Below are 5766 nucleotides of genomic sequence, written 5' to 3' on the forward strand. Positions count from 1 at the left end.
AGTTGTGAACACAATGATTGGTATTTGAACTTGTTTTTTCTAATGTGACATTTTTGAGTTTTTACTCTAAAAATACTAGATGTACAGAAAGTGTTCTGTTTCAAGAGTAAATAAAACAAAATTAAGAGTAACAAATATTTTTATTTCTTGCTTTTGAGGTTCAAATGTCATGCTGTGTTGTTAAAACAAAGAGTGCATAATTCTTCTCGTGATTGACGGCACGCACGCGTTTTACTCACAACCATGACAATACAAATTGCAACATTAAGCATCATTTTAATGTCTACTGACTCACCGACAGACAACATGCTACTGTACAATGTATCTAATTTTTATGTATCATAATTATGCAACTTTTTGACTACCATCGCCATAAAGTTAGTTAAAAGTTCAATCCTTCCCATGCCTACGAGGCACATAGGACTGGTGCTTGATAAAGTTAGTTAAAGTTAAATCCTTCCCATGCCTACAAGCCACAGAGGACTGGTGCTTGATTAAGTTAGTTAAAGTTAAATCCTTCCCTTGCCTACAAGCCACAGAGGACTGGTGCTTGATTAAGTTAGTTAAAGTTAAATCCTTCCCATGCCTACAAGGTGCATAGGACTGGTGCTTGATAAAGTTAGTTAAAGTTAAATCCTTCCCATGCCTACAAGCCACAGAGGACTGGTGCTTGATAAAGTTAGTTAAAAGTTCAATCCTTCCCATGCCTACAAGGTGCTTGTGAATTCTGCTTTCGAGTGGCAGAAGTGGATGAGAATGATGACCCATTCCCCCTGGATAGGACACCAGTCCATTGCAGATTAACCTCCAGCTAACAGCTGGATAGACTGGAAAGAGGGGTAAAGTATCTTGCCCAAGGACACAATGGAATGATGCAAGCTAGCTTCGAATTCACAACCATCCAATTATGCTTCTAAAGCATGAATCCACTAAACTAATCTGGCCCCAACCATTACACTGTATGTTACCTTTGGTCCAAGGCTTACAGTAAGGGATTTTCAATAGTGAAACAAATCAGAACACAAGTGGGAAAAATTGTCCCAACAATATACACACTATTCCAAGGGCTGTTGTTGTAAATTGTATCGTATTGAATTTGGTTGTTTAATCGGAGAGACTTTCTGTATACACGGAGGAAGTAATGTGCCGTAAGACGAAAAGAGGTGAGCTGTAACAAAATTACTCCCACTTTTTATTTTAGCGAGACTTTGAAACTCAAGGTCGTGTTCTTCGTTCGATGCTTAATTGTTGGTTGTCAGATAAGTAGTCTGGTTTTGGTCTTCACTGTGTGATATTGTCAGATATTGGGTGTAGATATTATGAATTGTATTCTTTTCTGTTAATCCTATATTTACACACAGAATGCAATAATACATTAATTAAAATGCAAATAGATAAACTGCAAAATAGTTTAAGCAATATACGACATCAGAATTGGTAAAATATCATTGTTGCTGACCTCCAGTAAAAACAGTCGAGAAACAACAGAAAAAAATAAATATTAGAAGTACAAAATAAAGGTGGTTTTCTGTAAATTATTTATCAGTGTAGTTTAACCTTTCACCTTTACTGTAAATTATTTAATTGTGTAGTTTAACCTTTCACCCTTACAAACTCCAGATGCAAGGTTCATTACAGTGACCAAGGTTTGTGTAAGCTCTATCAACCTTTGCTAATCAGTATATCCATGTTGAAATCAATGCCTTCATTCTCTTGAAGTGTTCCACTTTCTACCAACACACTCGCAAGTCCGAACATTTATCTAATGTGAAGAGATTGCATGTTCAAAATGTCAGTACATCTTTAGATTTTTAGTATATGTTCTGCTTATCATGTACAAGTAATTCACATTATGTGTAGTAAATGTTGGCTCAAAATATGCATACAGTTGTTAGGTTTATGGACTTAGTATCATGAGTTTATACACCTAGATAAATTTTGTCATGATTCGTAAGACTACAAATCCTCATGAACTCCGGTTTGTTTTTTTCATGACATGATGTTTGGTGAGTAGTTTTAGTTGACATAACTGAGTATTAACTCATTCAAATGAGTAGTTTCAGGTGACTTTGACTCACACAACTGAATCTTTAAGCGATATCGACTCAGCCAAGTGAGTAGTTTCAAGTGACTTTGACTCACACAACTGAATCTTTAAGCGATATCGACTCAGCCAAGTGAGTAGTTTCAAGTGACTTTGACTCACACAAGTGAATCTTTAAGCGATATCGACTCATCCAAGTGACTTTTTACCCACATTAATTAAATATGTAGGTAACATTGTGAGCAGTTTTTAGGACACTTACTATAAATAAGTTCAAATTATTTTATTTAACATGACTGACTTTTTGAACATTATTCCAGAGTTAGTGACCATGTGTACTTATTATACATATTTGAAATAGAATTTTATATATGTTTTTTTATAACAGACTATACAATGACTCAAAGGTTAGATTAGTCCTGTGATACTTTACAGGTCTTTCATGTTGTTTTTAAGTGTTTTGCAGTTTAATATAAATGTTAATTTGCTAGTGTTGCATATTTTGTGTTCCATGGTAATTAACAACCTTTAAAAAACAAACTTGAATGCCTTAAAATAATATAAATCTCAACAAAGATTGTTTGGTAGAACTAAAAATAAGCAACTTCAATCCTCAGTAGAAATTATAAGGTACATATATTTGAATACAATTGGCCTCTGTTTACTAACACTACCACCCCTGTCTCTAACTTTTAACCATCAGTTTTGAAATAATCTACTTTGCATATTGTGTGCGCGCGCGCGCGTGTTTTTTTCATTCTCTGTTTGACAAGTAACAGATTTTTGGTTGAATGAATGAATGAATTCTGGTGATGTTTTTCAAGTGAGTGGATCTCACTACTGGATGTCCGGAAATTTCATTAATAATATCCGGAATTTAATTGTGGTCGACTGAACTCTGTATTTATTAAAATATAATTTCCTTAACGTGTAAGAATATCACGCTGTAGGTAACATTTTTGAAGTTAGAAGAATGTTTATCTGTTTCAGGAAAGATGTGCTAAGGATCTACACGTTATCGCCATGTTTTCTCTTTAACACTTTTGTGCTAGAATTTTCATCCAAATTAGCACGATAAAAACGTCCACCAGTTTTTGAACTGAAATCTTTGTATTGTTTCACAGTTTCTATCTCGTAAAATGACGTTAAAACAACTAAAACGTGAACATGCAAAAAATATTTCGTAGATGTAAGACGCGGAATGCAGTTATTACATTTGTTAGTGCAAGCTAGGCCTAATATGTGAGTTAAGCCTACTAAGTACTACTCAATAATTTTGTTTGCTGGAGCTGTTTATTTCTATCGTAACTAAACATTAATTATTTTGTGTGATAGTAGGATTGATGATTAAAGTAGCTGGGCTAATACTAACGTAATACTAATAATTGATAACGAAGGAGCAGATTTGCCAAATCTATTATTCCAATAATTGCTACTTCCGTTTTTACGTAGAACATATATATATATATCTGTATAACTTCTATTTATAATTTTATAACATAGTTTTTTAAAAATCTCAAGACGAACGAAAAGAAATTAGAAATGAAGAGGCTATTCAAAGATATTGATAGGTTATAAGATAATTTGTAGGATTGAGGTAGTGTAATATTGAATGTTAATACTTACGAATTGTTCAAATCTGAAAACGTCTCAATAATATAAATAAACGTCGAGTTTTGGCCAAGACTACCAAGTTATTGTATGACATAGTTGAAGTTAGTGAGATATTCTGCTAATAGACCAACCTGTTTTGTTGTTTTTTCTCCCAAGTACGCGCCAAAATAAGTGAAATCTTCCTAGGATAATTTTTATCATAAAGTTTTTTGTATTTGTTCGTGTGCGATTTTCGCTTCGAATATATTTAGATCAACAAGATTAGGTTTAGTATTTCACTTCTAATTGGTTCTTATTTAGGATTTAGGCGATAATTACTATTGCTGCGTTTATATTGATGTAAATGGTGACTTGATTATGCACGTAGAGCACCACCTAGGTGAGTAAAAACGTAATTATATGCAATATATATATACTTCCATATTTATTTTGCGGTGTGGGTTTTTTATGGTTGTGTTTTAATGTTATTTCATAGCGGTTTTTTTTTAACCAATATGTAGTAATGTCGTGAACGTTTTGTAACTAATGTTGTGTTTGAATAAAGTTGTTTGTTGGTTGTTAGTATAGTTTTGGGTGAGTATTTTGTTTTCAAATCATATGTGCAACCGAACACTATTAAATATTAATTGAATTATAAATACCGGACTAAAAATATAAATAAACGCCCCTCCCCCCACCGTGGCAGAGTGGTAAGCTGGAGGGCTTCTAGCATTAAAATTGTGGGCTTAACTCCGGCAATGGGAATATCGCAGATAGCCAGCCCCCTGTGTAGCTTAAACAGTGCATGCACGCAATCTTCACCCTCACTCGAGAACGTTTAGTCCTGTAACAGTTTTTAAAGTTGCTGTTCTGTTAAATGATCATATAATTACAAGTTGTCTCTGTTTTTAAGTGTAGTTCAATTATAGCTAGAGGTCGCATGAGGCCTAGTGGTTAATGTCAGACCGTGGCTGCAAAACCATGCTCCGCACTTTGGGCCCATGGGTGCGTTATCAGAGTGATCGTCAAATCCCACTGTTCAATTAGAGAAGCCAGGTGGGAAGCTCTTTTAGCTGCCTTCCCTCTCTTCGATCAGTTAAAGATTAGGGATGGCTAGTGAAGATAACCTTCTCCAGTTTTTTCTTCTTCTTTACAATTATCCGAAAAAGAAAGAAACAAGTACAGCTATAATAATTGATGAATCTTGTATATTTATAGTAATTCACATAAACGTAAATTAGGATTTAGAGTATCAAAAAAAAAATCGGTTTTGTTGGGTGAAATAAATCGCCTAATAAGGTGGCAGGAGTTTTAACATTTCTTAAATAGTTCGAATACGTGACACTAGAATATCAAGACTCTTAGCATGTGACTCCGTGTACAGTTATTATATGGTTACCTGATGGTGGCCACACGAGTGGTCGGTCGAAAAAATTAAACAGATAAAACTAAAGTTGAAAGTTAAGGCGTATTTCTGAAATGAATTGTTTATAGCAAGAATTAATATAAATTAAAATGTACAAAACTTTGTTGTTTGCCGAGTTTTAAATGTTTATTTAACAACAGTTTAGAAAGTCATGGTAAAGCAGACGTTAAAACTCGAGGCTCAATCTGTTTTAATGAAACTTTTCAGTTATAGTTAAACATTTAACAAAACTTACATTATTTTATTTTTTTAACTTTTATATAATTTTTCTTCCAAAATTCAATATTTTTGTTTTTATGCATAAGAAGTTTTCAAATTGAAATGAACAATGTAAATTTTTAATTTATGTTATTTTTCTAAGTTTCTACGTCTATTTTTACCTAGTGATTAAAATAAATTAAAAACATAAATTTTAATGTTTATCATTTGTTTCCATTTTCAAAACGCCCCCCAGTGGTATGTCAGCAGACTTACAACGCTAGAAAGCGGGTTTCGATTCTCGTGGTGGGCAGAGCACAGATAGCCCATTGTGTAGCTTTGTGCTTAATTTCAAATAAACAAACCATTTTTAAATACATACTTAAACAAATAAACTGACTAAAATACTTAAATCAAGAAGCCTAATTTATCATTCGATTCAATTTCGTTCCAGGATAAAAGTAAACGTCATATATATATATATATATATATATATATATATATA

Source organism: Limulus polyphemus, unplaced genomic scaffold (assembly GCF_000517525.1).
Source record: "Limulus polyphemus unplaced genomic scaffold, Limulus_polyphemus-2.1.2 Scaffold4778, whole genome shotgun sequence".
NCBI lineage: Eukaryota > Metazoa > Arthropoda > Merostomata > Xiphosura > Limulidae > Limulus > Limulus polyphemus.